Below are 24224 nucleotides of genomic sequence, written 5' to 3'. Positions count from 1 at the left end.
TTGCTGGATCACAGCCACAGTGCTCAGCACTGGGTGAATGCAAATCCAACCTGAGAGGAGCATTTTCCTCTCTATGTTTCCAGGGAGAGCTCACAAAATACATACAAAGTTCCTTTCAGGAAAGAGACTTCACGTGATAGCCAGACTGAATAGGCTCGGAAGGGTGGGATAATTTATAAATCTCAGGATGCTTGTGTTCAGCAAGCAAGCAAGCAAGCAAACAAACAGGCAATGCTCTTTGACTTTCCCAGGTTCAGATATTCATTTATTCATTTAACATAATGACCAAGTCAGGACAGGGGTATAGATAAAGCAGAAGAAACCAAGTGAAAGAGTAGAGACACAGGCAAACAGTGTTCCCTATTTTCCTTTGCCAAATTTCTCTCTTGATTTTAGCTGTGGCCTTTGTTACTTCTGTAATTGAAAAGAACAAGAAGTCTCTAAGTTTAAGAGTGTATGAATACCCTCACAGAATACATGTCAATTGAAAACAGACAATATGGTCTATATAATTAGACATAAGTGACATTCTTACGGGCCTGCTGCTGTTCCAGCTGAAAACAACAGGAAAGTGAGCTTAGGAAACAAAGTATATTTCAAAAAGCAAAAGCAAGGTTGTGCTTTTCAGCATTCTATATTAAGATTACTAACTTGGTATGCAAATTTTGAACTTTCCTTGGCTCCCACCATTGTAGAGATGACCTGATTAGAGCACTGAGCTTGCTGAAGGAAGACAGAGGAACCATACTTGCCGTTCAAAAAGTGAAGGAAACAAGAAGAGAAAGAACAAATCATGTGTACACTTCCATCACTCACCTGTTCTTGATGGACAGCAAATAAGGTTTTGCACCAATTTTTCTTCTCAATTATTTTTAGGCCAGGTGGCCAACTCATTGGGCAAATCTGCAAGCTTTTCTTCAAACAGTAGCTGTCACAACAACTACACACAGATGGTGAAAATTACTGTGCAACACTGTTTTACCAGGGCGACAATATGACTCAAGCAGGTAATAGTTGATACATCCTGGACATCTTGACTGCCAAAATGAAAAAGAAGTCACATTAAGCTTCCTGTAAAAAGAAAAAGAGAAAATGTCCCCTAAATAGCATACGAAAACCTAGGTCTGCCTCAGCAAAACTTGGCCACATGGGGCTTTCTCGAAGGCTTGAATCTTATTTAAAAATAATACTCAATACACACAATAGGGCTCCATATTTCAAGGGAAATAATTAAAGAAAGCATCGCACTTTCTAGCTAACAGCTCTCATTGAAGCAATGGGCAGCTCTGGCAAAAGTCTGCCACAGTGCACCCTGCAGTACGATCAAATCAAACTGATAAAGAATTCTATCAGAGGTTAGTGAACATGAGACACTTTTGAAATACAAAGTGCCCAAGCAGCTCAGCATGTGTATTTTTTTTTTCCCTAGGTTTATCTTATTCCCACAATTCAACTTCTCACCTTTTCATCATATCCATCAATCTCTTCCTTGTTGAGAAACAATTGTATCCTAGGAATCTCTTGAACTCATTTATACTCTTCCCTTTATTCTTATTTCCTTGAACCTTGTTCTATAGCTTTATTATCTTTTGTATGAGCCATGCTCCAATTTTCTATTTACTCCTAGATCCTTAATGCTATAAAATGTTCTTCAGATTCAAAATCTGTCACCAACATGTATCAGTTCCTTTAATAAACTGGAAACCTTGATTTTGATTCACCTCTTGAAATTTGAAGAACGTTCTGTAGTCATGCAGGTACATTTTATATTTTCATCAAATATTCATAACAATATTTTAAAGCAGGAATGTGTTTTCTCAACTATAACCCCATAGATCTACCTTCCAAACTGCATAATCAAGTCAGTTAAAACCATAAACAGTCAACTGCCTGATATCCAGTTCCCATTGTACACAGATTTTTATCTTTCAACTTATCAAGCAAATAGAAAAGAGGCTACTAGTTGTATGTAACATAGGAACTCATTACCTAGTCTTTTGAAATGCATTTGCAGAATAAACCATGCTCTAAATATACTAACAATTTAAAACAAACAAACAAACAAAAAACCCCCAAACTCAATATTGTTTGATTGAAAATTCCACTTCGCTCCAATATGTGCAGTATTTTATCTGCAGTTCTTTGATCCCTGTCTAACTCAGATCAAGAGATACTTACACTTTTCAAAGTCCTGTATCTCCTCCATAACTCGTGTAAGATGACTGCAGTAGTTGTAACAGCTCATTTCCTGGGAGGCAAATTTCCATCAGGAAATCCATCACCAGAAAATTTTTTGGGAACTTCATCAAAGAGAGCGAGAATTAAATGCATTTGGAAAGACAGTTCTATTCTGGGGTTAGACTTCGGTCTGGATTAAGGCATTTTGGTGAAGTTCTCTACTGATTTTTGACTATTGCAACGCCCTGCTGAGGCCCACAGCAGCTGGTACAGTTTAGGGTGATCTCAAGGTTAGTCCTTCATCCAAGCTCTTGATTGGTCTTCACAGTGATATTAACTCAAGTTTTCAACACGTAAGCAAACTCCTTTGCAAGTCACTGCAGAGTGTTCCCACTAGCAGCACACAGCAACTGAGCTCTTGATTTCAAACCCAGAATATCACATGGGCCAGCTAGCTCAAACTGAAGGCACTCACTAACTTTAGTGAGAAGTCTCCAGCGGTGAATAGGCATGAAGTTAAGATAAAAATGGACGTTAAAGCCTGAGTTCACACTTCAGTAGAAAAAGAGGCACTCAAATTTTTGTTTCCATTTATCTTTTAGAGTCATGAGGGAAATGAACAAAACAAATCTCACACAGAGAATGGATGCATGTTTAGGCAGAGAAAAGTAGATTTTTTTCTATTTTATTTGTATATTAATATGTTTGCTACATATCTAGATAGATGCTTCTATCTGTGTCAGTCTTGGGTTAGGTATCTGTTACTGTGAAAGCAAGGGGTCAGCAAACCCGTTCAACTTGCCATAACAACACAAAATTACTTGCTTCTCTTTTTTTTTTTTTTTTCCTCCCTACAGATATAGTTTATTGAATTAATTTACTGCACAGACAATGATTGAGATGTCTCAAGGTTGGGCAAGTTTGTACAGGGAGAAATGTGGAAGCAGCATGGAAGCAGCAGAGTTAGGAGAGTAGAATGTTGCTATCTCCCTTTTGAAGGTAGCAAGCTATAAAGTCCTCTCTGTTTCCTGTATCACTGCACCACTAGGATATGATAGTCTGGAAAGGATAACAGGGAAATTTGATGTGGCGGCGCCACATACCAATCTAACTTAAATTCTAACTTTATACATCTACCTTAAGTGCCTGAAAATGGAGCCTTGCCTCTAAATATGTTAATAGATTTCTCAGAGGTCGATTTAAGTTTCAGCAAAGAACCTTAGAATTTGCTAACCTCTAAATCAGATACCCAAAGTCAAATGAGGTTAATACATGAATATTCATTCTAGCACAGCCCTGAAGGCCCAGTGCAGAAACAGGGATCTTGAAGTTTCTCACAGGGACCATGTTTTGTAGTCTATGAGGAAGCTGAAGGGATTATTTTTGACCTTGCAGAACAGACAGCTGCAGAGGTAGGAGTCTCTTACAGAGAATACTACGCCAACAGCCAACATGCTTTTGCTGAGACATGAACTCTTTTGCTGCAAACAAAATGTAACGCGGCCGGCTGGCTATCTGTACTCTGTGATAGTATAGGATTTTAATGGAGCTTTGCTGACACAAAACTGGAATAATGCAGTACAAATCAGTCCTGCACTGAAAATAAGGGTCAACTTATACTAACACACTGTCTTATATTATTCTCTACCCTCTCGTAATGGAATAGGAAAAAGATTAGCTTTTCTGACCACTTCTTTGCATCAAGAAACCAAGTTCAACATGCTCTCTGTGTTGATACATAGGTCTTTTTCCTGCTAGGTTAAAACTATTTCTAAATCTACTAATTTATATGGATTTGTTTTCTTCCTTGTTAGGTGCATCACATTGTTCCAGACTACAATGACCTGGCATGTCTCTTCATTTTTGTTTTCACATAGTCCCCCTGCCTTTCATTAACATGCATATCTGCTAAGCTCATGACACTTTCTTTGACCTCAACTTGCTCTTCTCAAATCTCCTAACTTTTTTTTTCTTCTCTGCTTCAGTTGTGAAGCACCTCAAAACCACTTCTGTCTTCTTTCCCCTATAGCAAAAAGAGAACCTCTCCATTCCCTTCAGCTTTGTTGGTGCAGTTGCTGGGTAGAGCTACTTGAGTTGCCTCTCAGCAGGGCCCTTTAAATTTTGTTTTGTGTAGTCTTACATTTCCTTTTCTACAGGTTTCCCACTGTGCATTATGTGTCAGACCACAGTCTTTACTTTTTTTTTTTTTTTAAACGGTCTTTACACTCTTACCACTTCTTACACTTGCTGTCTAAGGCCCAGTAGCACTACTATCATAAATGTTACATCCTGCAATTTCATCTACGAAGACAAGTCATTCTGGTATATATTTTGATACCGCATAATCTGAGGGTACGGCTGCATTAGCTCCAATTTGGAAATAGACTGGCGTTCACACTACCTTTTAAGAAGTAAATAGCTGTATTTCTTTGTAAGTAAAAACTCAGATATTTATGGTTTGAGGGTACACAGCAGTTGATCTCTAGCTTGATCTAAAGCCTCCTGAATCAATGAAAAGACTTCCACTGGCAGCAGCTAGCTTTGTATCAGGTCCCTTGTGCAGTATCTGTCCTCCACGGATGACAGATGCCTTGTCCTGTGACTCTCTCAGCAAAGAAAAGGAAAGAGCATCTTACTTAACAGCTGATATACGATGCATCTCTGCACTTCAGCAGATGTAAATGTATTTATAAAAGCAAGAGTAAAATTACAGACCTTTACAATTAATTTATCACTGTTTACAGTTTCCAGTCCATAGCAAAAGAAATAACAATAAATATTTAGCAAAAGAAAGCGAATCTGCATTTAGAGCATTTTAATAAATGTTTAAAAGAAAATCAGCATAGATCACTTGGCTCTGACTAACACTTTTTTTATCTTCCATCTGTCTGTCTTTGATGGATGTTGTTCATGCTCTTTAGTTTACAGTAACAAGCAGGTTTTTAATTTCTCTATCTTCCTTCTCTCTAGTGCCAGGCTGTGATGGATGATGTGACAAAAAGATTCATCGGTAAATTCTAAATCCTGAATACAAAATAAATTAGTAATATAAGAAGCAGATTTGCATTCTCCTTTGACAGCTTGGCAACTGCATCTGCTGCTCTCTCATTTATCCCTTTTACTTGTTTAATCTTGATAATAATACTAACTCAGCATAGGGATATCTTGCATTTTTTAAAGTACATGAGCGTACAGTATTGTCCTAATATACTTTGTTTCATTATTTGAGCTGCGGTGTTTGGAGTTTGTATTGAAGCAGCAGGAGCTGAATGATAGGCAACAATCTCAGAATCAAGAACTGGATTTCAAACCAACAGTGTTCCGCTCTCTGAGCAGCATTTCTCAAACATTGTGATACCGATTTGCCAAGTACCATGTTGTTCCTAAAGACTAACCATTTGTAACATATGGATGATGTATAGCCAATCATTTTTCTTTGACTCTCCTGAAGGGCAACATTCACCTTAACAATTATTTTTCTAAAGTGTAGGGATGTCTGAGGTCCTAAGTGTTCTGCTGCAGTTAAATGGTTGGCTGGAATCCTTCTGGGGTCCTTCATGGAGAGAAAAGCCAAGGTTCCCTTGCTGACAAAGTGAAGAGCAAAAGAGGTGATGGGGAGCTGAGTAAAATTTTGATCTTTTCTTCCATTGTAGAGGTATTTTCTCGTGCATACAATTTCACCTTTAGAAAGGAATTTCATAGTTAGTTACTCTTCCATGAAAACTCTGTTAGGTGTGCGCGCACACGTGCACGCGCACACACATACACAGAGACTGTGATGCCTTCCTGAAGGAAGGAGCAACTATTCAGGAACTTAAAAACTGATACTTATGGAAGTCAGGCAGGACTAAAATAAATTTATATAACCAAAAAAAAGTAACTAGCTAAAAAATCAATAGTAAGAAGAAAGCTGGATGAATTTAAAATGTTCCTTCTTACATATACCATATTTTCAGTAATGATATCTCAGCATTGCAGTTATTCACTCTTGCTGAAAAGCTACTTTAAGGTCAATCTCAGTAGCAGCTCAGATTCTTTCCAAATAAAGGCTTATTTTTATGATGTGGAGGGCCTCTTCTGCAGTCCCTTTTACAGCTCTTTTCAAAGGTAAGACTGACGAGGTTAAAAAGAGATGACAAGGCATCCTTATTCTGTAATCAATTTCCAGCCACTGGATTAGACTTTGGTCACTTAATCTAACCTTTTGAATAGCAAAGGTGACAGATTTTCTTCCATAATTCTTATATCTATCTTAAGGCTTTACATTGTTACTTAGTATTGTAGTATGTAAGCATAGATAACATCTGGTGGAGTTATAACATTTCCTTTAGAAAGGTTCTTAGTTTTAATTTAAAGACTTGCAGAAACAGAATTCAACAGCACACCGATTATAGGATTTCAGTGTTTAATTACTGTCAACATAAAAAATTAGATTCTAATTTCTAGCATACATTTTCTTCTTCTGGCTAGTGGATTTTGTGATAAGCAGGAAAATATTGAAACTCCCTTAAACAAAACAAATCTAGCTGCATAATTTGTACTTTGAATGTCCAGAGATGAGAAGTGCCAGGAGGGCATATTCTGAAACATTGAATTCCATGCAACCCGAACATCCAAGAGGATGAAGCACCCAGTGATCAAAACTTCAGCTCACCCCCTGGTCCCCAGCAAACTAAACAAAACCAATACACCAACACGGTTTATGAGGTCAGATACAGGCTCTGAAGTTCCATTCATTTTTTTTTTACCTCTTGTATCACTGAATATTTCAGCAAATGTGGAAGCTCTTGTTGGCAAAGAGAAGCTGAAACAAATCTTTCATGGGCCAGGAACAAAGAGATCACCATGCCTGTATTCTTATCAGGCAATGGTGATGCCCTTGGGAGTCAGTGTGCTCTCAGAGGGATTATTACAATATCTGTCTCAGCAGGAATATAACATTTGTGGGTCTAGAACTTGAGCAGTGAAAAATTGTAAGAGACAGAATGGCAAAAGCACATTACAGGGGAAATAAGACAAAATGGGTAAAATATGCAAACACACAAAGAAAGCTTTGTAAAGGAAAGGAAAATGATTGATTTCATGCGTTTGGGAAATCATGGTCTTGCAGTAGAGAGGAAGTAGAATGCTACTCTGGCTTAATTATAGGACCAGGCATGACAAGAGAAAGGGTACAAGTACAGAAGATATTTGATTTTACAGAACCCTTGAAATGCGGAAGATACATAAGAGTATGCTCCCAGAACACTTCAGAGCAATGAGACCACTAAGGCAGGGAAGGGTGTTTTGTCATTTATTGTTTTTGTGTGATACTTCTCATGTAGCCTGACAGCAATTTCCTTTCAAGTATGAGCAAAGTGCCCATATGTGTAATATTCATACCTACCACAAATTCTTGAAATCTTTTAATGTAAAGCTAAAATAATTTCATCTTCAGCCAGAGCTGCTGGAGATGCCTGGGGAAGGCGAACCTAATTTCCAACACCTAGTCAGTCTGGGCATTTTGGTGCCAAAGGATTATCAGAGTCACTGGGGGAAGGTCATATCTTATGTACCTCAGGTAAGGACAGAGAATATCCATTTACAGCACCAGAAATATCACGACTTATGGGAGGCAAAGTCTATAAAAGCTCTTATAGCAGTCCTGCAGTGTTCAAGCAAGGATGCTCAATTAAATCTATGGCATATTTTGTTTTCCTTCCTGTGGCAAGTTTATCACATTCACAACTGATAATTTAGCCTAATTTGAGCAAATCTTTTAGATAAAATGCATTCAAATCAAATTTATGTTCTGCTTGTAAATATAATTAAAACATATATATTTATTTTTTCACCGTATGTATCATACAGGTGTAAAAAGGAACACCTACATGTATCTGTCCTTTTTCACTTTCCTTGGAATCTAATCTTTTTCCCTCTGAGATACACCACAGGCATGATTCCACAACTTTAAGGAGTGTTTCTCAGTCCATAAAGAGAATTAGCAAAGTTTTTGCCTTCCACTCTATATGTTCATCCCTGATAGTGTCTAATATGAATGAGGAAACTGGGACATCATATCTGAAAACATACTTAGATGTTCTATTTCAGTGGAAAATAGCCAATGTTCCATGTAATATTTGAAAAAAACCCACAACCTTTTTTTTTCATAGTAGTTCCAGAGGCTTAGCATGAACTATTGCTATAAATAGCAGCAGTCACTGAAAATGCTGTGGATTATATTATAAATGTGTTTGAATTACTGTACCAGTGCTATGTAAAAGGCAATATGAATATGCAAAAACCATGCTGGATAATTAAAAGCAGAGGGAAACTTGTGGGATACAAAACAAGTTACAATCACCAGTTCACCCATCCATTTCTGCCCCTTGAAGTTCAGATGTTCTCATTGGGGTGAAGCTAAATAAATACTAGAAATGGAGAAGAGAGAAAAAACAAGCAGCATGCTAAAAGGAAAACTTACAAAGGAAAACCTAATGTGCTATGGAAGTTTACTTTTTCCTTTCTTTAACTGAAAGATAAGGAAAAAGGGAAGGGAGAGTACACAAAACTCTCAAACTAAGCCTTACAGGTTGCTCCTAAAAATCTGGGGAGGTAAAACATACCTGCTTATTAAGACTAATCTCAAATCTGTGTTAGGAATACATTTTAGATATCTCGTCATGGTTTCAGTTTTTCTTTGTCACCAAACCAGGTAGGAAACAATTTAGCTGTCACATGCTGGGACACAGTTCATTGCTAACTGTTCCTTGTTTTTACAGATTTAGCCAATGAAATTGCATTGGGAAGAAAATAATATCTATGAAATATTATTATAAATATGATACCCTTATCTGCTAAAAACAGAACTATTTTGGGAGGCTGAAGTTGTCCCTTAAAGGGGAGGCTGTCACACTTCAGGATTTTCCAGGTTCATTGGAATAGGCAGATTAAAAAAAACCAAACAAACTAAAGCAACCCAAAGCAAGCAAACAACCCCACAACACCACAAAGCTTTGAAGAAAAGCTTTATTAGGTTCCTCTTGGATCTCATACCCAATCTTGAAAAAGTTTGCATTGCCCTCCTTTTCATCATTTGAAATTTTCACTTTACCATTAGCTGTGTAAAACATACATTGTGCACTACTTCTCCACTCCTGACACGGGAAATTCAAACAGGTAAATGAATTTGCAAAGGATCATGATGGAAAAGGATTCTCCTTTTCCTTGAGAAGTCTTAACACACTACACATAGCGAGTAGCCAGCTGGATCCCAGCGATATCCATCAGAAGTTTCCCTTGGAGCCGTGAATCCAGCCAGGCAGTGCACAGCTCCTGGAGTTAGGGAGCGGTGAAAGAAGGGCTATGTGACACAGGAAAGAGGCAGTTTCTATCAGGTATCACATTTTAATACCGAGTACCTGAGTCCTTGGCTAGTGCTTTAACAGCTGGGAAATCCCACTTTTCATGTTACTTTTCTTGGAGTGAGGAAAGTAAGTTTCTTTCAGTAACACCCCCTGGTCAGGTCTGAGAAATGTGAGCTGTGTGACTCAGCACAGCATCCATGTTTGTGTGTTGTCAGGTGAGAACTAAAATTTTAGGGAGGTTCTTCATGGCTCCCAAGACCTTCACTACATTCACCTGAAATCCAAAGGCTAAACCTTGTTTAAAAGTAGTATGCCCTTGAACAGAGAAAATTAATTTGTCCGTCTTGAAGAAGATACCATATTTTTATCCCATTTGGCAAATGCATGGTATGTTGATTATGTCAGGTCTCAGAATTCCAATTTTTCATACTGAGGTTTAGCTAAGTACTTAAAGACACTGGTAATCTGTCGGTTGCAGGCAAGAGAGAGCTTCATATAAATATCGAATTTAGTCAAGAAGGTTTGTGTTCTGGATGTCAATGAAGGGCACAAGGGGGAAAGGACGGAGTGGAACAGCGAGCTCGCGTGAATGACTTCAAGCCTCTGGGTGAGCTCAGGGCAGACCCTGTGCCTATGAAATCATTTTCTATTGTTAGCCTGCACAAAATGTTTGGCTGTAAGCCCATAGCGAAACTAGGCTGTTTTTGTGCCAGACTACTGTTGTGAGGACAGCGTATGATTGCTACTCTGCACACACAGAACAAAGAATTACAGATTTTTTTTTTTTCTTTCTCTGTGAAATTCAGTTTAATAACCATTATCGTAATTTTCTACAACAAATCAGTAGAAAAACCTCATGTTCAGGCAGGTGTGTTTCTCATGCACTACAGAAGGGAAACCTTGACTGTCTGTGTCCTGAGGGTGAGAGGAGAGTTATTCCTACCTTTGCAAAGGTGACCTGCCCCTGAACATCTGAGCTGAGATTTTCTGCCTTGGCTTTCTAGAAGCCTTTACCTTTACCTGCACAATAATCCTGGCTATCCACCCTAGTGAATAAGAAAAATGTTTCTGCATGTGAAGGCAGCTTTGATTTTCCCTAAGAGAACCAATGTACTCTGAGTTTATAATGGAAAGGAAAAAAAAGGAAAAACACTTTATGAACATATCTAGTAATAAACAATGAGAGTAATTATATACCTGGAAATGTCCTATGATCCCATGTCTCACTAAACTTTGCAGTACAGTGTTCTAGTAAGAATGAGGGAATGAGTAGGAGATTAAAGTAAAAGTTCATTTAAAATAATTTTATTTTAATAAATTAAATTATTTCCTTTCAAACCCTGCATTTTATCATTAGCATCTGAATGATTCACCTGTTGAACTGTATTCCTGCTTTACTGGTTGTAATAACTACACAGGGTGGTAATCTTAGTTTTGGATATTGATGGACAGGCCATTTTGGTTTAGGTCCAGGTTACACTTTCTGCTCACTGTCTTTGGATCTGAAGGTGCAAGGCTATAAAAATAAAGAGTAGAAAGTACTTTTCACAGGTCATTTGATTCAGCTTTTGAGAAAAAAATTATTGTGATATTGATCATGTCAGGATCTCTTCCTCCGCTCTAACCAGACCAGTTTAACATTAATTACAGAACATTTAAAAGGCAGCCCTTTAAAGAGGAACAGCTAGGAGGAAGGTTAGATGAAAAAACTTAATAAAGTGCTATCTTGGTTGACACAAATTTTGAACAGTAAAGTGTGTTATCAACCTTGACTATGATTCACATTCTGTCAGCGGATTCAGGAAGTGGTAGGTTTCTTTGTAGCAAAAGTAAAATGAATGTCATTTTGAATATGAAATAAATACGCAAAACAAATATCCTAAACCATCATTTCTCTAAGAAGGAAGTTGTCACTGTCAAAAGTCATGAAATGATTTATCGCAAAGGAGACCCTAGATAGTTTTGCTCTTCTCCTCAGGGCTCACTGTCATTAATTATTTGCAGGAATCTGTATATTCCAATAAAACAATAAAGATGAGGAATATTGACTGTGAAATAAATAGTTCCATTAAGTAAATGCCTCTAGGTAAAAATATGTTCTGTGAAATGTAGATCTCTTAAAGTCCTCTATACACTTGTGCTGCCACTGATCCTAAACTGAGGTTACATGAGTGCTTCCAAAGACGTAAGATATATGTTAATAAATTAACATAGTATATTCACTATGTTAAGATGTTTTTTCGTAGAATGAGCTGACCATTAGAGGACGTAGCACTGACTTATAGATATCATTTGAAATTAAGACTTTTGGTTATTATAAACAAGTTATGATACAACTTGTACTAAATAACATGTAAACTCCTCAACTTGGTAACTGTTTTACCTAGCTGAAGTGATAGCTCCCTTTTAAAATCCATTAATCTATTGGTGCTTGACAAATTCTGAGTAAACAATATTCACAGACTTTTGTTGATAATTCAGGTGGTTCATCATACTAATCCCACACATGGCAAGGGCCAAATGCAGACATATATCAGCTTGTAAATTATTCTTGGTAGCATGACCCTTTACATTGGATGAATAGATAGAGCATATTTGGGTAAATTCATTTTTTTTTCTCTGTATTTGCAAGTGTACGCTCAGCCTGACTTTTTCTGGCAAGTAAATATTAGATTATACTTAATGGTGGAAGTCTTAGTTTATCTTTACTGCTATTATTCTTGTGAGAAAAGAAGTGATGCAATCTCTGTTAACTAGGTTTCACATATCTGCTCTTGCAGTTTTATGGATTAAAACCAAAAATAGTGGTATAAAATGGCTGGATTTTCAGTAAAATTCCACCAGAATAGACTTGTATTCATCCTTCTAGAGATTATGCCCAGCTACACAAAAAATAAACAGAACAAAAAAGTAGTTGCAGTGATTCAACGTGTAGGTTATACAAGCAATCTCTTCATAATGAGGTCTTAATCTTAAAGGGGTGTTTGAAGTTTTTTGGATAACCAGTAATGAAGGATTGTTTTTTTTTTCCTAACAATCTAGATGATGGGGAAGCATTTACCAGTCTCCCAACAGCTTTTAAAAAATGCTGTTGATCTGTTTGATGACTGATGTCCTTCAGTATCAAGGGTTGTGTTAGAGAAAACAGCATCATGTCTGCTTGCAGATGATGTAATGAGAAAACACTGGCAGATAAGAGCTAATACATAGCAGGGTGAAAACTTTGCACCATGCGCCTGTGAACTAAGTCAGTAATACATGTTATTTTCATGAGATTGCTATTCTGGAAAATTAAAAATTGCACTTGAGGATAATAAATAAAGAAAAAAAAGCCATCAAAAACAAAAACAAAAGGAGCTGCTATTATTGATAGAGTTAGGACAGTTACCTCATGATTAGTGATGGATTAATTTTACAGTGTCACTGGAACTCAAGTTTTAGGTCCTTCAATCCTACTCAATCTGCAGTAAGTGCAGTTCTTCCCTAGCAAATCATGAACAAATGGCTCATCTCTGTTTAAAGGGTACCTGTGGTATTCTTAAAGATCTGTTTTCAAGCGCTTATTTTTTGTATTATAAATCTATTCAGGAGCCCTCTATAAGTGTATAGTAGTCAGTCAAACAATATATAGCTTTGGAGAAACAGTGCAATGGATTTGAAGACCATGTAACTCAGCACTACAAGTGAAAGTCATCATGTGCCGGCCACCAGCCCCATAGCAAGGTGTCAGAGACGCATCAGAATAGGCTCTCAGGATGAAGGTGAGTTTTATTCTTGAAGGGGATATTTTTACAAATGCTGAGTTAACAGAGAGCAGCATAATGTCTGTGATATTAAGATGATATTTCCTATAAATGGAGCAAGGACCTTGGTATTACGCATACAATTCTGCTCAACCTCATCAAGACCCATTTTTCCTGCTTGAATGAAAGATCACAGCAAGGTATATTTTGTAAAGAAAGCTTATACAATCAAAATGAAAATTGAATTCTTATAGAGGAGTGATTTTAACAATAAAAGCTATAAAAGTCCCCTGAAAGTGAGATTCAGTCCAATTTGACACAATAAATTGTTTTAGCGTTGAACAGAGTCCCACTAACAAGTATAAATTACATGTGTAAGACTGGGTTTGCCTGCAGCTAATGTACCTAGAAGATGTATTAACTGTGCAGCTCTCCTGTTTGCAGGCAGTAGAAAGAATTTGGTTCTATTTAAGTATAGGAGGAAATGGAGAAGAATCTGAAAACTAAAGCTTAAAAATGGCCAAATATTCAAAAATGTTTAATATCGGTAACTGACTTAATGTTCCAGATATAGTCTAAGGAGGCTACACCTTTATCTATAAGTAAAATACGTGTTATTATTTACTGAAATACAGAATAAAAGGCAATTACATTGGCCACAGATATTAAAATGCCAGACGGGAGAAGGGGAGGCGTGCTATGTATTCTGCAGCGTGCCTCCTTGGAACCATTAGTGCTTCATGCTGTAACAGGCTGAAAATGAAGTGCAAACTCATCAGTGTAATTATTTCTTCTCTTCCTTTTGTGGAGGCTGTGCTGAAGGATGGACATCTTTAACTTAATCACTGATTACATTTGTTGCTGTATGAATCTGTAAAACAAGTGTAGCAAATCTATTGCTACGCTGAGTCGTCAGGAGCCCCAGTTCCTGTTCTCAAATTTGTAGCTCTGTTGTACGAAAAACAGAAAACCCACTTTCCCCTGCTGGTGGTTTGAATTGCTCTAATTTGTTCTGGTAATGGCGCCAGATGTCACAGTATAAAAGGAAGCCCGACCCGGCAAAAAAGATTGCCATTCTGACCTTCTATTGAATTCTAGAGCTCTTGCCCTTTTTTGTCTTCTGAACAAACCCAGCACTCACAAACATGCTGAATGGAGTGGAAAAAGCAGCTTGATCACTCTTGTGAAAGAAGTTACAAGCAGAGCTGAGATGGCCGCTTGCCACTTTCCCTGTCAGGGTGACATCTGCCATCGTTTGCTGAGCTGCTTTTTTTTGGGGGGGGGGAGAGGGGGGATGAATCTTCACCCCAGCAGGGCTAGCCCTCTCCCCCTGTCCCTGCACCTTTGTTGCTGCTTCTTTTTTTTCCAGAAATGTTTTTATTTTTCCTTCGGTCTTTGGAGTCTATCTTTAGGAGAAATGAAAGCTATATCTTATGGGGCTTCTACTTCTACAGCAAGATCCTGAAATAATTTCTTTTCTCATACAATGAGCATTTAGTTTATCATATTTACCACTCCATTTGTCTTGGTAAAATGGTTTTACATCTGTTAAAATGCCCAGCAGAGTAAATCAAAGTGAATGCAGCCAGATGCCTGCTTGCATTGATAACAGTCTACTTTTATGATAAAGGCAGTCAACTTCCATGTGATTCATGCGCCTTAGCCTGTAAACCATACTTTTGGTTAACTGATCATCGCCGTGTTCAAGATAATCTGTGTGAAATTCTGTTTTCCTGTTTGCAGGAAGGTGTAACAAAGCTTGACAGTATTGATTTTGGATGCAAACAGGAGTGCATATGCATATGTACATGGGTGTGTATTTGTGTATGTCTATACATTTCCAAGGTCTTGGCACTTATTTTATTTCCATAACTCTCATTTATGTAAGCCTAAACATGTCCCTGCCACAAACCTGAATACAGAGCAGGATGTAGTTGTAGCTCCCACAAGCAGAGAAAAGGTCATTAAAGAAAAATAAAAGATTCAAAACCTTCATCTGCTTGGTGAGTGTTTAAGTACTCTTGGCAACCCAGCGAAAGCATAGATTTTGATCTGTTCTCCTAACTGGCTCAGATGCACTATTCAGCATCCTCCAGGGCAGAGACATGCTGCTTGGCAGAGGGCATAATCCCCAGTGCTGTATGAGGAAAAGAAGGAATAACCACTAGAGAGAAGAGCAAGTGACAGTCAAAGATATAATGTGCATTCACCCATAAGAACATTTTAGAACCAGACTATAGCCCTTGCTCACACTAATTCGTACTTGCTCAGAGAAACCCAACAAGCATGTACAGTGCTTTATGATTATATTCAGCAAGCAGAATTACATGGATAGGTATTTTGTTCAATATAAAGTGTTGAAGTGGGAAGCTTTATGCTGAAATAAAGTATTCTTCTTGTGCATCATGTTCAAAAGAGTAAAAAGCAAGACACACATTGGAGACTAAAGTTAAAGTGGGCTGAAAATATAAAAGATTTTAGAATCTTAACATCAGAACCTGTCTTGGGCATTAAAATATGGTTTAGCAGTGACTTGAGTTCTTCTGATCTGCCCCGTAGGATTTCCTGTAGGTAAACATGGGAGGTCGAAATTCTCTACTACAGAAGAAATATGGAGTTTATTTTATATATTTATATAATCATTATATCATTTTTATATCTTTATCTTTAAATTTTATATCTATATTTATAACTTTATATCTATCTTCATATCTTTAATCTTTATGTCTATATCACTGCATCATTTTAACACATTTTATCATCATTTTATCATCTTCATTAAGCTGGATCACTCATTTTGGGGTTGCTTTCAATTTACACGGAAGCAGCAATTAAATATTCACATCTTGAGTTGTTCTTTGGTTGCTGTTCTGGTTTTAAAATGGAATGCAGATAAAAATTATGTCAGTTACAGGGTTTCTAGTTTGGATCAAAACCACAACTGATAGATTAGACAATGAAGAAATTTGGGACAAAGCTAGTTATTCACTCATCTCCCTGACAATATTGGAGTTCAAAAAAACCCGCAGTCTACTGAAAACCAGAATAAAACAGTTTGGCTATTTCATCTTGTATCTGATGTGATCTTTAGTTAATTAGCAAAGCAAGTTACCTTTTCTTTGCAGAGGATTGCTGTGCATTGCTAAGCTATTTCTCTGTTTGACTTCTGCATTAGAGACATTTAAGTGCTGAATTCATTATTCTTTCATCAGAATCATTCTTATTTTTACAATTTAGAAAGTATGGTAGGCTGTACTTAAATGTGAAATATAGTTTTTAGCATGAGAACAAAGCTTCATAAAATTGCACATACCCCCCCCCCCACCCAAACTCAGCAAATATGACACTTGCTGGGCCAACAGTCCTTCTCCAAGGATTCATACTGTATGGAGATTTCTATCCAATTGTCCTCCCTTTTTTCTCCCCTCCATTCTCTTCTGTTTATCATCAATCCACCTCCGCTTTTTATTCTTTACAGCAGTAACTGACACCCACCAGCAACAGCAAGTCGAGGTCACTAAGGCAAGTGCCTGTGTCCTGCTAGAATTGATCATTGATCTGCGAGTATGACACATATGACAGAGCAAGGTCACTCAACTTCTTTCCCTCCATTTTTCATTTCTATGCAGGTAGTTACCACTTCAAGGTCCTTCCTCCCAGCCTGTCATGTTGTTTCTTATTATACTACTGCATGAAAAATAGAGCATACTCCAACCTTTCTAAGATATTATCTCCTAAGCATTGCTCTGCTAACAGTTCAGAAACACACTCTCTAGTACAAAATGTCACTGAGGTACACTATTTTAAAAATATGATTTTATCTAGTAACAAGTGCTACTATGGGAAAAAACTGCAAAGAAAGAAAGAAGCCAACTAATTAGGAATAAACTATTAAATCTTAATGAAAATATGTGGTAGAGGAGTCATATATCTGCGGGGATGACATAAATAATAATCCAATGTGAAATAAAAATTCACTCAAATTCCTATGATAGTAACTTTTGTTGATGTAAAGCACTTTAGGATATTCCATAAGTGCCACTAGGCTATTTATCTTTGAGCAAAAAAAAGCATTTGGGAGTTGTGCAAGGTCTTTTATTTAAAATGGATAAACCTGCATATTAAAAATAAGCCTCATGCTCTGGCATCAGTACTCCATTCTCAAAGATTTAATGTAAAAAGACAGGTATTTATGTGAATATGTGAAACAAACTTCCTGGCTTATACTTTTGTTTGGTTGACTTGACATAGTTATTTAAAATCAAGGATTCATAGAATGGTTTGGGATGGAAGGGACCTCAAAGATCATCTAGTTTCAACTCCTCTGCCATGGGAAGGGACACCCTCCACTAGACCACATTGCCCAAAGCCTCATCCAGCCTGGCCTTGAACACTTCCAGGGAAGGAGCCTCTGCAACTGCTCTGGGAAACCTCTTGCAGTGTCTCACCACCATCACAGTAAAGAATTTCTTCCTAACATCTAATCTAAATCGACCCTCCTTCAGCTTAAACCCATTACCCCTTGTCCTGTCACTACACTCCCTGATAAGCAGTCCCTCACCATCTTTCCTGTAGGCCCCCTTCAGGTACTGGAAGGCTGCAATAAGGTCTCCCCCAAAGCCTTCTCTTCTCCAGGCTGAACAACCCCAACTCTCTCAGCCTGTCCTCATAGGAGAGGTGCTCCAGCCCTCTCATCAGCTTCGTGGCCCTCCTCTGGACTCGCTCCAACAGCTCCATATCCTACTTGTACTGGGGCCCCCAGAGCTGGACGCAGTACTCCAGGTGGGGTCTCACAAGAGCGGAGTAGAGGGGCAGGATCACCTCCCTCGACCTGCTGGTCACCCCTCTTTTGATGCAGCCCAGGACACAGTTGGCTTTCTGGGCTGCAAGCACACACTACTGGCTCATATTGAGCTTCTCATCAATCAACACCCCCAAGTCCTTCTCCTCAGGGCTGCTTTCAATACATTCTCTGCCCAGCCTATAGTCGTGCTTGGGATTGCCCTGACCCATGTGCAGGACTTTGCACTTGGCTTTGTTGAACTTCATGCGGTTCGCAGGGGCCCACCTCTCAAACCTGTCAAGGTCCCTCTGGATGGCATCCCTTCCCTCCAGAGTATCGACCCCACCACACAGCTTGGAGTCGTCGACAAACTTGCTGAGGGTGCACTCGATCCCACTGTCCATGTCACCGACAAAGATGTTAAACAGTGCGGATCCCAGTACCAACCCCTGAGGAACGCCACTCATCACCGTTCTCCACTTGGACATTGAGCCGTTGACCACAACTCTTTGAGTGCGACTGTCCAGCCAATTCCTTATCCACCAAGTGGTCCATTCATCAAATCCATGTCTCTCCAATTTAGAGACACAAGGATGTTGCTCGAGACAATGTCAAATGCCTTGCACAAGTCCAGGTAGATGACGTCAGTCACTCTTTCCTTATCCACCGATGCTGTAACCCCATCATAGAAGACCATCAAATTTATCAGGCACCATTTGCCCTTAGTGAAGCCATGTTGTCACCAATCACCTCCTTATTTTCCATGTGCCTGAGCATAGTCTCCAGGAGGATCTGCTCCATGATCTTGCCAGGCACAGAGGTGAGACTGATCGGTCTATAGTTCTCTAGGTCTTTCTTTTTTCCCTTTTTAAAAATGGGGGTTATGTTTCCCCTTTTCCAGTCGGTGGGAACTTCGCTGGACTGCCAGGACTTCTAAAATATGATGGAGAGTGGCCTGGCCACTTCATCCGCCAGTTGCCTCAAGATACGTGGATGCATCTCATCAGGTCCCATGGACTTGTGCATCTTCTCCTACAGTGGGCGGTTCTGCATTCTCCCAGTCCCTGCCTTTGCCTTCTGTGACCTGGCCAGAGTGGCTCAAGCAATTGCCAGTGAAGTCTGAGGCAAAAAATCTGTTGAGTACCTCAGCCTCCTCCATATCCTGGGTAACCAGGTTGCCTGTTTCATTCCGGAGGGGACTCACATTTTCCCTGGTCTTCCTTTTATCACTGACATTTCTATAGAAGCTTCACCTTGTTGTCCTTGACATCCCTGGTCAGATTTAATTCTATATCTGGGCTTTGGCTTTCCTAGCCTGATCCCTGGCTGCTGGACAGTTTCTCTTTATTCCTCACAGGCTACTCGTCCTTGCTTCCACCCTCTGTAGGCTTCCGTTTCATGACTGAGTTTGTCCAAGAGCTCCTTGTTCATCCATACAGGCCTCCTGGTGTTTTTGCCTGACTTCCTCTTTGTTGGGATGTATTGCTCCTGAGCTTGGAGGAGGTGACCCTTAAATACTAGCCAGCTGTCTTGGGCCCCTCTTCCCTCCAGGGCTTTGTTCCATGGTACTCTACCAAGCAGGTCCCCGAAGAGGCTAAAGTCTGCTCCCCTGAAGTCCAGGGTAGTGAGCTTGCTGTGCTCCCTCCTTGCTGCCCTGAGGATGTTGAACTCCACTGTTTCATGGTCACTGCAGCCAAGGCTGCCCTTGAGCTTCACATCCCCTACCAGGCCCTCCTTGGTGGTGAGAACAAGGTCCAGCATGGCACCTCTCCTCATTGGCTCCTCTGTCACTTGGAGAAGGAAGTTATCATCGACACATTCCAGGAACTTCCTGGATTGCTTATGCCCTGCTGTGTTGCCCCTCCATCAGATATCAGGGTGGTTGAAGTCCCCCATAAGGACCAGGGCTTGTGAACGTGAACAGATTTAATTCTGTGTAGCAGTGAATGGCACATTCATTGAAAGGTTCCTAAAACTGTAATTTCTATCTGACCAGAGTCTGAAGCCTCAGAAACTTTTTTAAATTAATCCTAGTCCAGAAGTGAAATAACTTCTCTGAAGGAAGAAAAAATATTGATTGTTCTATTTCTCTGATTTTCAAAATAAAGTTTGGATGTAAACGTAAAAGTTGAGGTCAGCCCTTGCTAGACTGTATTCATGATCTAGAAAGGACAGAAAGCATTATGTTTTTACAGATCTTTAATCAACTCAGAATGGGGCCAGAGTTTCAAATCAGGTCCAGCTGCTGTAGTCTCTAGTGCAAATCAAAATCACTGTCCTTACTAGTTTTGATACCAGACTATCTGATGTTGATGAAAGCTTACGAAGGCATAAGAACCGGAACGGAAAAAAACATATTCTGAGGAGAATGAAATAAGATTTAGAAGATTTCAGAAAAGTCTAGAGAGATAAAGTTTAACAAAAAAGGGTACTTCCTTCCACATTTCATTCCATGGGTTTAAAAAGAAGATTTAAAAGATTTCAGAGAAGTCTAGGGAGATAAAGTTTAACAAAAAAAGGGTGCTTCCTTCCACATTTCGTTCCATGGGTTTAAAAACTACTGAAGACTGAAAATGTCTTCATCCATGCAGTATAAATCAATCTCTAAATGATGGATAATAGGTAGAAGGAGTGGCTAAGGACAATTATTATTTTGTTGAAAACTCACTTTTGGAAGAAATTGTTCTGGCAACCTTCTGATATTAAAAGACATGATCTTAAGATGACCTCATATCCCAGAACCCTAGAATCATAGGAAATAAAACTGGGATGGACCTTAAGACATCATTAGATTTTTCCTTTACCCAAAGGCAGAATGAGCTGAACTTAGGACATTGCTGACAGATGTTTGAATAGTCTGGTCTAAAAGCCAAATGTTATTACACAACTTCCCTCCTGCATCTGGACCTCCATCACCCTCAAACTTTTTCTTACTACATCACGTTGTAAACTCCTGTATGAATCACCCCATCTCAATGTCTATTATTTTATAATGAAGAAATAACACTTACCTATTCTCAGTTAGCTTCCCCCCAATATCTATCCTCATGCTCTCTTGCTTAGAATAATGTTCATTATTTTTCTGTCCTACCTATGATGATCACAGTGAATACATTACCCTATTACTTCATGTTTTTCTTTTCCTTTCTCCTATGTTCTTGACAGATTTCAGCATATAAAAAGAAGTCATACACTGTAATATACTGCCCTATCATGACTAAGCTGTTTTTTATTAAACACCACAGTAACTGGGTAGGTCTTTCAAAATATTCTGCCTGATGAGCTTTTCCTCAGTTCTGTGGAAAAGTTTTCCTATCTATGACATGATCTTATTGCCCGAGTGGTTCATCAACGTTCAGATGTAATGTTCTTTATCTATTTCTATCCATTTGCTTGAAATGTTACCCTTATTGTGATATTTTAATTTCCTTTAAAACAGCTTGCTTTTCCTCTACATTCAAGAGTCTGACTCCAATATTTGCTCTCAATCACATTTTGCCACACTGCCAACTTATATCTAAATCATTGCATTGTTTATCCCCAGGATTGTGTGAATGTCCAAACTTAATATTGATATTATTTAGTTGCGTGAAGCTCCCAGAACAGACAGCGAAATGCATCTTTGGTTTTTATTTAAAATTATTAAACTGTAACCAAAGTAAAGTAACACAGTTAAACTGGTTATGATAAACTGCAGATAGAAAGGTTCAGGCCTGTGAACATGTGCAGTTATAAGAAAGTAGATATATTTAAGTCACCAGGTTTCTCAGTCTTTCCTCTGGAGAAAAAAGGGTGTGGGGGGTAGGAAACATGGATATCTATAGCACATAGAAACAGTATGTACATATAAAGACCACCATATGTCCATGTTTCTCTTAATTACCATTAATTTCTGATAGTTCTGTCTCCAGATGATGATGTATCCAAGAATGTCAGAACAGACTTATAATTTGCCATGTTTGTCTCTAAATTTGTAAGCCTGCTCCAGAATCACTGTGGAAGTACTGCACCCCTGCCCTCCCCACAACACGCCTTGCGTTCCCTGCCAAAGACACAATCATTTTAACAGCAATGCCCACTGTAGCTGAATTACAAGGCTTACGAAATGACTAGACATGATGTGAACATTTCTGCTTAAGAGAAATTTAGTGAAAAGGTGAGTTTATAAAATCTGAAATGCTTTGAAGATATCAATATTTATTGTCATTGGAAGCTTACTGAAGGCCAGGGCCTATATTTCCTCTCCAAAGAGGCTTTCTCTATTATTTGCTGAGGTTCAGAGTAAGGACCCTTCGGATCATAATTTGCAGTCTGGAGGCAGGGCATATTGTGCCTGTTATACTGCTATTGATGTGATTTCTGTTTTCCCCTGTCCCTCTTTGAAATATCGGTGCATGACCATTTCCAACAGTGTGTAAAACAGAACTGGAAAAAGAATTAACGGGGAAAAGAAGTCAGAAATGTTTGAAGACACAGAAATATTTGAAGACTCATACAAGTAGATCAAAGAACAGAAAGAAATAATATTAATATTTTGCATTATACATACCTGCGTTAAAACAAAACAAAACAAAACACAGGAAAAAAAAGAAATCTGCTGTTCTTTGAGGAGCTAAATGGTAGTTCACTAATAAAAGATGAGATGGTAACTACCACATGCAGCTTTTGCACCATGTAAAGCAGAACTATACTTGGTTTGGGATGTTAGCACTAAGTCACCATTCATAGCAGTAATATAAATAATCACACACCTCATCAGTTTTTCCTCTGTAAGCATGAAATAAAATTGATGAAGCCCGAAGTGAATTATTTATCTCACAAGATGGTAATAGCAGGAGCATCAACAGTTATAGGAAAGGAAATAAAACTTTCTGTTGTCTTAATCATCTTGTGGCTAAACCCACAGCGACGTGTCCTGCTGCCTTGTGCCCCGCTCCCTGTCCCTGGGGAAGACAAACCATCACACCAGTGCCCCTGCGCTGTGGCAGAGACCTGCCCCTTCCCGCGGGGCTGCCTGCTCTGGAATGGCTCAGCCACCCCTCTGCAGGACATCTCCTCTTGCAGGAGGAGCAACCTGGGAGGCCGGAAGGGCCTCCCTCGAGCAGGAGGAGGGACCAGAAGCCATCCCCTCACCCTGAGGGATCGAGAGTTTGCTGGTAGATGCCTCTCTGTTACTTCAGAAGCAGGGAGCCATGCGTGAACACATGGGACTGGAAGGATTAAGGGTTTTTTTATCCAAAGTCTTGCTTTACCTCTGTGTTGGCAATTTAAGAGACTTTCAATTATCCTCATCAGAGTGTTCACCTATGCAGCTTCAATAAGTAAAATAACTGGGTGTAAGCGTGTTCTTTTCTGATGGATGTTGTGGTTAAGAGGACATGACAGTGAGCTGCAAGAGTCATTATCTATTAATTTTGCTGGTTTATTTTAGTAAGCAATTGATAGCTTTTCCAGAATGTCTTTTACATTTTCCGCTCATTAATTGAGTCCCATTTATACTCTTTCTTTTGCATTAAAAGATGTATTGCACTATTTAAAGTCTTAATTTAGCCCATATGTCAAAACTAGATCTAAATGAGCCACTTACAGCACTTTTGTATGAATTACATTATGTAAGTCTTTCCCTTCCTGTCTTTTTTATCCTTGCAGATTAAATTTCTTTATTAGAAGGTAGGAAAGGAACAAATAAAATATAGGTATAATAAGCAGCAATATTAAAACACAAACTTGGGACTACCAAGTCAAGATCAAGCTGTAGAAGATATTTTTAGTGCCTGAAAAAAATGGTCCAAAACCTTGCACAAATGTGCAAGTAAGTGAGGTTCTCTCATGTAAACTGGGAAAACTCCAATGCCTTTATTCCAATTTACATGGATATGTTTGGGTTTTTTTCCAAACAGTAGCCTATAGTTTTAAAACTGGTAATCCCAGGCCTTTTATTTATCTGTCTTCCTAATCTGTGTACTTAATTTATTGCTGCTATCATCAAAAAGAAGGTTCATACCTTCTCAAAATGTCTTCTTTGTAAACCGGCGGGGGGGAGCAGAAGAGGGGGGATCAAGGTAGACCATTATCAGAATTTCTTTCTCAAAGCTCATCTAGTCTTTCAGCTTCTGACAGTCCTTAACTCTAGGAAAAAAGTAAAAAAAAACCCCAAAACAAACCACCACCACC

Source organism: Grus americana, chromosome 2 (genome assembly GCF_028858705.1).
Source record: "Grus americana isolate bGruAme1 chromosome 2, bGruAme1.mat, whole genome shotgun sequence".
Taxonomy (NCBI): Eukaryota; Metazoa; Chordata; class Aves; order Gruiformes; family Gruidae; genus Grus; species Grus americana.
The sequence above is the reverse complement of the archived record's forward strand: the minus strand, read 5'-3'. Positions refer to the sequence as shown.